This window comes from Chenopodium album, chromosome 5, assembly GCF_948465745.1.
Source record: "Chenopodium album chromosome 5, dcCheAlbu1.1, whole genome shotgun sequence".
In the NCBI taxonomy this organism is placed as follows: Eukaryota; Viridiplantae; Streptophyta; class Magnoliopsida; order Caryophyllales; family Amaranthaceae; genus Chenopodium; species Chenopodium album.
In genome coordinates this window covers 28171112-28183405 of record NC_137838.1, presented here as the reverse complement: position 1 = coordinate 28183405, position 12294 = coordinate 28171112, and the positions used below count along the sequence as shown (strand labels likewise).

General features: G+C 31.6%; 1 long non-coding RNA gene across 2 annotated transcripts; it reads right to left on the bottom strand.

Moving 5' to 3' along the window:
• Positions 1 to 288: 288 nt before the first annotated feature.
• Positions 289 to 4007, bottom strand: LOC145630630 (uncharacterized). 2 transcript variants are annotated; one of them, XR_014112141.1, is made up of 3 exons: positions 3811 to 4000; positions 501 to 652; positions 289 to 335 (listed from the first exon to the last, which is right to left on the bottom strand). It is a non-coding gene; the product is annotated as an uncharacterized LOC145630630 (long non-coding RNA). The 2 variants fall into 2 exon arrangements; XR_014112140.1 differs by lacking the exon at positions 289 to 335 and having other exon boundaries at positions 364 to 652; positions 3811 to 4007.
• Positions 4008 to 12294: the final 8287 nt, after the last annotated feature.

The window sequence follows — 12294 nt, the reverse complement described above, 5'->3', positions numbered from 1 at the left end:
CTTCTGCTAAGCAATGTATAAACTATAGAGAACGGGTCGTTTAGGCGTTTTATATATTGACAAATATAGAATGGTTGTTAGTCACAACCGTTCTCTTTTCCCTTCTTAAATTTGTACACTAAGGAAGGAAAAGAGAACGGTTTAGGCTACTTAACTGTTCTATATTGCATTACAATAGAGAACGGTTAAGTTAGATAACAATTCTTTAATGTTTTTTTTTTTAAAAAAAATCCGACCATATGTATTTGATTATTCGAATTAGCCCTGTATTTTGATAATTTGTATTTGTCCTCGATCATTTGTTGAGAATATGTAGGAGGAACTTGCTTAAAATACTATAAAACAATGTAAAATACATACATATTAGTTACTAATATAAAATAAGTTCATCTAATTAAATATAAATAAGTATATCTTTTTTCTTTTTTGACAAAACGCAGCAAGCAGATATTATTACACAGTTCCAGCCAAGTGGCCCAAGCACCATCTCAGACAATTACCACCTCAGTAAGCACCTGTTGCTCCACGTCCCAGCCAAGAGACCCAAGTACCATCGCAGCCACCTGCACAGCGGCCCCCTTTCCATCCAGCAGGAGTGGTGCCAGCACAGCCCAAACCATCTCCATCTCCTTCACTGCCACAGTAACCATCTCTATAACAAGGAGGTGACAAGACAATTTAGACAAAAACCACAACAGTCACCTCTAACATCTTCTGCAAACCACAACTGTCTAGAAGCTTATGAGTTGTTAATCAACCATAATCCGATTCAAAACTGTCCAGAAGCTTATGAGTTGAAGGTAACATACTAGTTCATTCTCATTAGATACATTCAAACATACGTTTAAACATGGAGAATTCAGATCAAAAGAGCGAGGCCTAAGAAATAATGACCTGCTTTATAAACAAAAAAAAAAAGGTGATCCAATATTCAGGCTTTATAATCAAAAGGATAAATTCTGGTGAAATGCCAGGTGGAACCTTTGTACATCAGATATACATTATATTTGAATAAACCAGAATACATTCATGCTAATACTTACTAATATACTCTAATTTACTAGCTAAGACGTGAATTTATAATATTATGATTTATAAATAATTAGTAGAAGCTACAACACATACTTTTCTCAGAGAACAGGAATCATAGAGAGCAATGATCGATTGAGGGGATCAACGAATACAACTGGTTATTAACCAGCATGACTAAACCCCTTCTTTAAAAATTATTCTTGTCAGAGGGTAGTTCAACTAGAAAATTTAGTCTATAACCCCTTCTTTGTTTTGCTTTCTACTTACCATTTTATGTTCCATTGAATATTTGGTTCAAGATTCATCACCTGAATATGACTCGATTTGAACCACCTAACTTTCACCTCGAACATTTACTATTCTTCAAAGTCATTACCCACCCACAAACCACATGAATCACATTAGAACTATTGACAGATTTTTCTAGTGTCATAAACTTTATATGATCTATAATCAACCCTCCATGTCATATAAATATATAGTACACCTATAGCACAATAGATTTGCATAATCTAGTGCAATTAACTCATGCATATCTCCTAACTTCCTCCATTCAAGAGTAAATACACTACTTAAAAACAAACGATTTTTTAGGAAAAAGTTATCAGAAATAAAAAAATACAAGTAAGAAATTATTGATAAAAGAATTAAAAAACACGATTGACAACTCAAAACAGTAGAGTAAAAACCTTCCTACCTATTCTATAGAACAAGTTACAGGGAAATTAACTAATTTGATAGTTTAATTAAGATAATTGCTTAAAACAGATATAAAGTAGTTAAAAATTAAATTAAATAGAACAACTTCAACAACTGAAGAACAGAAGAGGAAGCAGCAACATCTTTTTTTCCTATTAATAGCAACAAGAATCTAGTCAAGACTACAATGCTTGCATCAATTTGCGAGAGATCATTTCACATGTACTCCTATTATGTACTTGTACTTACTCTACTATCTGACATTATTATTTTGTCTCCGTAAGACTGTAACACCTTGCTCAAATGGATCATAAGCCAAGGTAATACTCTTAATTAATCTAATGATTCGTCTAAACATATGGAAAAAGAAGAGTTCAAAATATTCTCCCATGAAAATTAACTATGACGGGTAAGCATTTTATAGAAGATATGTGAAAATGTACGACACGGGAAAACCCAGGGGTAGGGGTAGGGGCAGGGCAGGGCATTTGGGGTTTAGTTTGTTTATTGCTAGCTTAGGTGCTAAAATATCAAGCTAAACTTGTACCATCTACATACTAAAAGGATTCTTCAAATGTCTTAATCAGCAACTAGTAAGTTTAGCAATAAAAAAAATATTCAGCTAATTACTTGATTAGTTTGATAAGCAAATTATAATACAAGTTGGTACATTCACCTGTAAACCAGAACACGCCTACTAATTGTACCCATACCGTATCCGAAGTTCATACAATAGAATGTTACAAATACTCCCTCCGTTTTTAAATACTTGCTCCATTTCTCCATGCGCAGAGTTTTAGGAGAAATTGGAGATATTAATAAAATATGGAGGTAGTGCGGTAGTTGAGAAAATAAAAAATGTAAAAAGCAAAAGTAATAGAAGAATATGAGGAGAGAGAGTATTATGTTGGGTCCACTAAGTATGAAAATTGAATTTAATATTGTAAAATCTTTCTAAAAAAGGAAATGGAGCAAGTATTTAAAAACGGCCGGAAAAGGAAAGTGGAGCAAGTATTTAAAAACGGAGGGAGTACAATTTATTGAGAAAATCAAAAGCAAGACAACATAGTACTTAGTTTTATTGTTTCAGAAATACAGTAGTTTCCAGCTTTGTACCAGTTTAGTCAAGGAAAAAAAGAAACACCTTAATTGCTACTACTTAGACAATAGAACATACTAGTACATTTCAGTAATTCACCGACAAAATTTTTCTACAACAAAAAGTAGCTCATATATAACCGTTGAAGATAATGACGAATTATATCCCAATGTCAATAGTAGTAGTTGATAATTACCTAGTTGATTAAAATACAATCGAAATGTCGATGTAAACTAGCTTAAGTAGCACTACAACTCCTTCTTTGAATTTTTTTTTTCTTGTCACAGGGTAGTTCAAGTAGAATATTTAGCCTATAACCCCTTCTTTGTTTTTCTTTCTACTTACCATTTTATGTTCCATTGGGCATCAAACTCTATATATAATTTTTTCTGACCTTAAATGCAGATGAATATTCCGCCAAAGAAGAGGTAAAATAGCAAGTCTATGTAGACTCTAAATCTTATTCAAAAGTAGATTTAAACACAAAAACCCCAACATTTTGTTTTTAAACAAACCTCATTCACAAAATGGGCTCAACCATATCCTCATCAATTCTATAAACAACATATGTTACCACCACTAAACCAAAACCAAAAAATTGTATGTTTATTTCACTGTTTTAAGTCCTATCTCTTTGTTCCTTTTTTTTTAAAAAAAAAAAAAATTCTTATTAGGGTTCTAAATTGAACTTAGGTAAGATTAATTTGGCAAAAATAATTTTGATTACAATTGAAATAAAATTAAATTCGGCAAAATTAAGGGTAATTTGATTGAACTTAATGCAATAATTCGGCTTAAATATATACATACAAACAATCGATGAATTTATCCCTAAAACAAGAACTTTGAAGTTTTTTTTCAATCACCTAAAATTCAAATTCTACAAATTTACTTCCGTTTCCTACATAATTTGAATGATTCCTGCAATTAGATAGACAAATATCAAAATCCAATTACTATATCATAAGAAAAATTTGAACCTCAATTTACTGGTGGCTCAACAGACAGGTCCGGTACTGCAGGCATGGAGCGGCGGTAGAGAGGTGGTGGAGCAGCGGTTTTGCTATGGAGGTTTGATGGAGGTTTCACTTTTTTTTTGTTTGCTAATGAATGAGAAAAAGGTTTCACTTTTGGATGAAACTCATGAAAGTGTAAGTGATGCGGGCTTCAATGCCTTCAATTTTCACTTTTATGCGCCTTAATTTGATAATTTGGGTAAATTATTACTCTGTATGTAATTTCCTCCTAATTAAAAAATATTAATTAATATAATACAAAACGGTTGTCACGATGACCGTTCTATATCATTTAAAATACATAATTATTTATTTTAATTATTTGAGTAAAAAGAAATAGAGAACGGTTAACAATGCTAATCATTTCATATGTATTAACATATAGAACGTCTCTTATATTAAAACGATCTATATTGTTCTGGAGAACGCCTACCTTAGATAACCGTTCTATATTTTGCGATCTCTAATCTAGTTTTTGGTGTAGTGGAAGTCATAGTACTGCTCAGATGAATCCAAATGTTCCTAGTGCTAATCCTTACTCTGCTATTTTTGAAGATACTCAAGAACCTATTGAGGGTGATGGTAATCCCTCTTTGGTTCAATGATTATTACAACCTGGAAAATTAGGGGTCTTAATGACCCTAACAAAGTAACTGCTGTAAAGCAGTTACTCACGGATTATTCTGTTAAAATTATTGCTATACTGGAAACTACAGTTAAGTATCATAATCTTGTTGCTTTTCAGAAAAATTTGGGAGAGCTTGGGATTAGAGTTGTAACTATTCTCTCTCTCCTAAAGGTAGAATATGGGTTGGTTGGAAGTGTGATACTATGAATGTTGATGTTATTTCTATAAATGAACAGTTTATTCATACTATTGTGTCTACTAAGGATCTGCAGCACCAGATAGCTTGTACTTTTGTCTATGGCCTTCATTCTACTCAACATAGGAAACGTATGTGGAGTGACATTAAGAATTTGGGCACTATTCAGCTTCCCTGGCTCTGTATAGGTGATTTTAATACTGTTCTTTCTTCTGATGACAGATTAAATGGTAACCCAGTCACTGATTATGAAGTGAAAGATTTTCATGATTTCATTCTTGACTTGGACCTTGCTGAAATTAAGAGCAAGGGGTCTTTTTAATCCTGGAATAATAAAGGGCATGGGTCCGATAGAACAACTACTAGAATTTATAGGGGTTTGGTAAATGAGTCTTGGATGCTTTCTTATGGGCATGCTGAGGCTATCTATCTTCCCTCTGATCTTTCTGACCATTGTCCTGTTTTGGTGGATATTGGGCACACTATTGCAGGGAGAGGCAGACCTTTCAGATTTATGAACTGTTTAGCTTCTCATGTTGATTTTGGTGATATTGTCTCTTCTCATTGGAATATTTCTGTCCCTAGTACCTCTATGGTTGCAATTTGGAACAAATTAAAATATGTTAAAAGTGGTCTAAAAAACTTAAATATTAAGCACTTTTCTAAGGTTCCTAAGAGCTTGGAAAATGCTAGAAATCTTTTGCATGATATTCAATCCAAGCTAGCTGATGATTTTTCTAATGCTAGTCTCCAGTTTCAGGAAGCTGAGGCCATTGAGAAAGTTAAATATTGGATGAATATTCAAGAGAGCATTTTGATGCAGAAATTAAGAGTGAACTGGATTAAGGTGGGTGATTCAAACTCTCACTATTTCTTTTAAGTCCTTAAGCAAAGGCAGAACAGGAACAGAATTGATACTATCTACAATGATTCTGGTGATTTGCTTAAGGATCCTGCTCTGATTAAGGCTGAGGTTCTGAAGTTTTATAAGGCTTTGTTAGGGTCTGCTGCTACCTCTTTGCCTGCTGCTGACCTTAATACTCTCAGAGCTGGAAAACAGCTTTGCCCTGAAGACTGTTTACTTCTTTCGAAGCCTGTTACTCACTCAGAGATTGACGAAGCTCTAGCTGCTATTGGTGATGACAAAGCTCCTGGTATTGATGGTTTTAATGATGTGTTCTTTAAACAAGATTGGAGTCAGGTCAAAGGTGATGTTTACAGTGTTGTTCTTGATTTCTTTGATCATGGTCAGATTGTTAGACAGTGGAATTGCACTACAATTACTCTTGTGTCAAAAGTTCAATGCCCTTCCAATGTCAAGGAATACAGACCTATTTCCTGCTATACTATGGTGTATAAGCTTATTTCTAAGGTTCTTACAGCTAGGATTGCTCAGGTTATCAATTCTGTTATTAGCTCTTCTCAAGCTGGGTTCATTCATGGTAGGCATATTGGTGATAACATCTTACTTGCTACTGAGCTTATTAAAGGTTACTCTCATAGATTCATCACTCCTAGATGCATGCGCAAGATTGACTTGAGGAAGGCCTATGATTCTGTTGAATGGGGGTTTCTTAGAACTATTCTTGGAGAGTTATGTTTTCCTAACAAAGTTATTGATTGAATTATGAGCTGTACGACCACTATTTCTTATTCTATTCTTTTGAATGGCTACCCTACTGCTCCTTTTCCAGCTAGGAAAGGCAAAAGACAAGGGGATCCTATGTCTCCTTTCCTTTTTGCCATTTGCATGGAATATCTTTCTAGGTGTTTATATGAGATGACTGAGGATCCAAACTTTAATTTTCACCCTAGATGTGAAGAGCTGGGAATTACTCATATTATGTTTGCTGATGATTTGCTTATTTTCTCTAAAGGTGATCTTATTTCAGTGCATCTCCTCCTTTAGGCTTTTCAGAAATTCTCTAGTGCTTCTAGTCTTGCTGCTAATCTTGATAAAAAGTGATGTCTATTTTGGTGGCCTCACTGATTTAGAGTAAGACTCTTTACACGGAATCTTGGGAATGAATAAGGGTACTTTGCCTTTTAGGTATCTTAGTGTTCCTCTTTTTGCTGAAAAGCTTACAATCTCACAATGTAGGCCTTTAGTTGAGAGAATCACCTCTAGAATTGACTCTTGGACTACTAAAAATTTATGTTGGTAGGCTCCAAATTGTCAACAGTGTGCTCTTTGGTATTCAAGCTTACTAGGCTCAGATTTTTGTTCTTCCAAAGAAAATCATTAGAGAAATTGAGTCAAAGTTCAGATGCTTTCTTTGGATAGGCAATGGCAATCATTCTAAGAAAGCTTTTGTTGCTTGGAAGTTTATGTCTCTTCCCAAGTCTTGTGGTGGGTAGAACATCACTTTCCTTGAAGATTGGAATAAAGCTGCTATTGCTAAGATTCTTTGGGACATTGCACATATGTCTGATAACTTATGGGTTAAGTGGATTCACACCTATTATTTTGCTAATAAGAACTCCTGGACTACTTCTATTCCTAAGAAATCCTCCTGGGTTCTTAAAAAGATCATGTCCTGTAGAGACATGATTAATGATGTTGGGGGGTGGTCTGCTGTGACTTTTAAGGGTAAAATGAGTATAAAAAAACTCTATGATTTAATCAGAACTCAAGGCCCCAAAGTTGAGTGGAAAAGAATCATTTGTAACAACCATGCTTCCCCTAAAAGCCTTTTCATAACTTGGTTAGTTTTGATGAACAGACTGGTGACTAAAGATAGGTTACTTTCCTGGCACATTCCTTGTGACCCTATCTGTTTTCTTTGCTCTGAAGCTGCTGAATCTGTGGAACATCTATTCTTTGACAACCCTTACTCAAAAGAAATCTGGAGATCTGTTTTGCATCTGCTGGGTTTTTCCAGACCTGTTTTGCAGTTTTCTGAAGAACAACAATGGATTGCCAAGTGTTGCAAGAAGTCTATTGTCAGGAACAGATTAATTGCTATGCTGTTTGCTGAAACTGTTTATAATAGTTGGATGCATAGAAATGCTATGATGTTTAATGGAGATTGTAAATCTTCTAAGAATGTTATTAGGGACATTGTGTTTTTAGTTGCTTACAGATGTAACCCTAGTGAGAAGCATTTGTTATTTGTTTAGTCTGCTGTTGGTTTGCAGTTGCAGACCTGTCTGCTTTGCTGTTGGCTTTTGGTTTCTGTTCTGGTCCTCTCTTTCGGAACCCTTCCTAGAAGGTGGCTGATAGTCTGGGTCCAGTTGTGTTCCTGGTTTTTCCTAGAACCCTTACCAAAAGGTGGCTAGGCTTGAATCTAGAACCTTTGTTTAGTGGTTGTTTGACATGTTGTTTTGCAGGTCTTGTGTGGTTTAGGTGTCTGTTATAACTTAGCTTTGTAAGTTGTAACTTCTCTCTTTAGATAATAAAATTCTCTATTTACCAAAAAAAAAAAAGCTTTTTGAATTGAATGAAAGTCACATGCAATCAACAAAGCTAGATGAATCGAATGAAAGTTAATTACATTCAACTATGCTAATTGGATCAAATGAATGTCAAACACATTCAAACAAAGCTTTTTGAACCGAATGAAAGTCAAACACATTCAAACAAAGCTTTAGAATTGAATGAAAGTCAAAGGTATGAAACGAAGCTATATTATCAAATGAAAGTAAACACATTTTAAAAAAAGCTCATTAAATCAAATAAAAGTTAAACACATTAAAAAAAAAGCTTTTTGAATCGAATGAAAGTCAAATGCATTCAACGAAGCTAATTGAATCAAATGAAAGTTAAACACATTAAAACAAAGCTTTTTGAATCAAATAAATTCAAACACATTCTAACAAAATTTTTTGACTCGAATGAATGTCAAATGCCTTTAGCGAATCTAATTGAATTAAGTGAAAGTTAAACACATCTAAAAAAATATTTTTGAATCAAATGAAAGTTCAACACATTTAAACAAAGCTTTTTGAGTCGAATGAAGGTAAAATGCATTCAAAAAAGCTAATTGAATAAAGTGAAAGTCAAACACATTCAAATATTACTTTTTGAATCAAATGAAAGTAAAAACATTTCAACAAAGCTTTTTGAATTTAATGAAAGTCAAATGCATTCAACGAAGCTAATTGAATCAAATAAAAGTCAAACACATTCAAACAAAGCTTTTTAAACCAAATAAAAGTCAAACACATTCAAACAAAGCTTTAGAATTGAATTAAAGTCAAACACATTCAAACAATGCTTTTTGAATCAAATGAAAGTCAAACACATTCGAACAAAGCTTTTTTATTTGAATAAAAGTCAAACGCATTCAAAGAAGCTAATTGGATCAAATGAAAGTCTAATATACTAAAAGAAAAAGCTTTTCGAATCAAATGAAAAAAAAACACATTCGAATAAAGATTTTGAATCGAATGAAAGTCAAATGCATTCAACGAAGCTAATTGAATCAAATGAAAGTCAAACACATTAAAACAAATCATTAGAATTAAATGAAACTCTAAGGGATTCGACGAAGCTATATGAATCAAATGAAAGTCAAATACATTGAAACAAAGCTTTTGAATCAAATGAAAGTAAAACACATTTAAAAAAAGCTTTTTGAATCGAATGAAAGTCAAATGCATAAAACGAAGCTATATGAATCAAATGAAAGTCAAACACATTCAAATAAAGCATTTTGAATCAAATGAAAGTCAAACACATTCAAACAATGATTTTTGAATCCAATGAAAGTCAATTGTATTCAACGAATCTAATTGAATAAAATGAAAGTCAAACACATTTAAACAAAGCTTTTTGAATCAATTAAAAGTTAAGCACATTCAAACAAATCTTTATGAATCAAATTAAAGTCAAACATATTCAAACAAAGCTTTTAGATACAAATGAAAGTGAAACACATTTTAATAAAGCTTTTAAATCGAATGAAAGTCAAATGCATTTAACGAAGCTAATTGAATCAAATTTAAGTTAAATAAATTCAAACAAAGCTTTTTGAATCAAATGAAAGTAAAATGCATTCAACAAAGTTAATTAGATAGAGTGAAAGTCAAACACAACAAAACTATTTGAATCGAATGAAAGTCAAATGCATTCAACGAAGCTAATTGAATCAAATGAAAGTCAAACACATTTAAACAATGCTTTTTGAATCAAATGATAATCATACACATTCAAACACATCTTTAGAATTGAATGAAAGTCAAAAGCAATCAACGAAGCTAATTGAATCAAATGAAAGTCAAACACGATTAAACAAAGCTTTTTGAATAAAATGAAAGTTAAACACATTTAAACAAATCTTTTTGAATCAAATGAAAGTCAAACACATTCGAACAAAGCTTTTTAAATCAAATAAATTCAAATGCATTCAACGAAGTTTATTGGATCAAATGAAAGTCTAATATATTTTGACAAAGCTTTTTGAATCAAAAGAAAGTCAAACACATTCAAATAAAAATTTTAAATCGAATGAATATCAAATGCATTCAACGGAACTAATTGAATCAAATAAATGTAAAACACATTCAAATGAAGCTTTAGAATCAAATGAAATTCAAAGGCATTAAACGAAGCTAATTGAATCAAAGGAATGTTAAACAAATTGAAACAAAGCTTTTTAAAAATAATGAAAGTCAAACACATTTAAAAAAAGATTTTTGAATTGAATGAAAGTCAAATGAATTCAACGAAGCTAATTGAATTAAATGAAAGTCAAACACATTCAAACAAATCTTTTTGAATCAAATGAAAGTCAAACACATTCAAGCAAAGCTTTTTGAATCAAATGAAAGTAAAACACAATCGAACAAGGCTTTTTTAATCAAATGAAAGTCAAACACATTAAAATAAAGCTTTTTAAATAAAATGAAAGTCAAAGACATTCAAACAAATCTTTTTAAATCAAATTAAAGTGAAACATATTCTAACAAAGCTTTTTCAATCAAGTGAATGTCAAACACATTCAAACAAAGCTTTTTGAGTCAAATGAAAGTCAAACACATTAAAACAATGCCTTTTGAATCGAATGACTGACAAACGCATTCAACAAAGCTAATTAAATCAAATGAAAGTCAAACATATTCAAACAAAGCTTTTTGAATCAAATGAAAGGGAGAGACAATAATGAACAAAGCTTTTTGAATCGAGATAAAGTCAAACACATTTAAACAAAGCAAATTGAATCGAATGAATGTCAAACACGTTCAAACAAAGCTTTTTGAATCCAATGAAAGTTAAACACATTCAAACAAAGTTGTTTGAATCAATTGAAAGTCAAACACAGTCAAACAAAAATTCTTTAATCGAATAAAATTCAAATGCATTCAACGAATCTAACTGAATTAAATGAATGTCAAACATATTCAAATAAAGCTTTTTGAATCAAATGAAAGTTAAACACATTCAAACAAAGCTTTTGAATCGAAAGAAAGGCAAATGCATTCAACGAAGCTAATTGAATCAAATGAAAGTCAAACACATTCAAAAAATGCTTTTCGAATCAAATGAAAGTCAAACACATTTAAACAAATCTTTTTGAATCAAATTATAGTCAAACATATTTAAACAAAGATTTTAGAATCATGTCATAGTCAAACACATTCAAACAAAGCTTTTTGAATAAAATGAAAGTCAAACACATTAAAACAAAGCTTTTTGAATCGAATGATTGACAAATGCATTCAACAAAGCTAATTAAATCAAATGAAAGGCAAACACATTCAAACAAATCTTTTTGAATTAAATGAAAGGCAAAGACATTGTACAAAGCTTTTTGAATCGAATGAAAGTCAAACACATTGAAACAAAGCAAATTGAATTAAATTAATGTCAAACACATTCAAATAAATCTTTTTGAATCAAATGAAAGTTAAACACATTCAAACAAAGCTTTAGAATTGAATGAAAGTAAAACACATTGAAACAAACTTTTTAATCAAATGAAAGTCAAACACATTCAAAAAAAGCCTTTTAAATCGAATGAAAGTCAAATGCATTCAACGAAGCTTATTGAATCAAATGAAAGTCAAACACATTCAAACAAAGCTTTTTGAATCAAAGGAAAATCAAACACATTCAAACAAAGCTTTTTTAATAGAATGAAAGTCAAATGCATTCAACGAAACTAATTTAATTAAATGAAAGTCAAAAACACATTCAAACATAGCTTTTTGAATCAAATAAAAGTTAAACATATTCAAACAAAGCTTTTTTGATTGAAAGAAAATCAAATGCATTCAATGAATCTTACTGAATTAAATGAAAGTCTAACACATTCAGACAAAGTTTTTTGAATCAAATGAAAGTCAAACACATTCAAACAAATCTTTTTGAATCAAATGAAAGTCAAACATATTCAAACAAAGCTTTTTGAATTAAGTCAAAGTCAAACACATCAAAACAAAGCTTTTTGAAACAAATGAAAGTTAAACACATTAAAAATAGCTTTTTTAATCGAATGAAAGACAAATGCATTCAACAAAGCTATTTGAATAAAATTAAAGTCTAACATGTAAGGAATAGTGTCCATCGAACAAGTGCATTATTCCGATAGTGGGTTCAGAATTATTATAAAGCTAATATATTCAGTAAGGTCAAGTTATTAGAACTCTTGGTTGGAGGCCGCTTCTGATCAGTAATATTAAT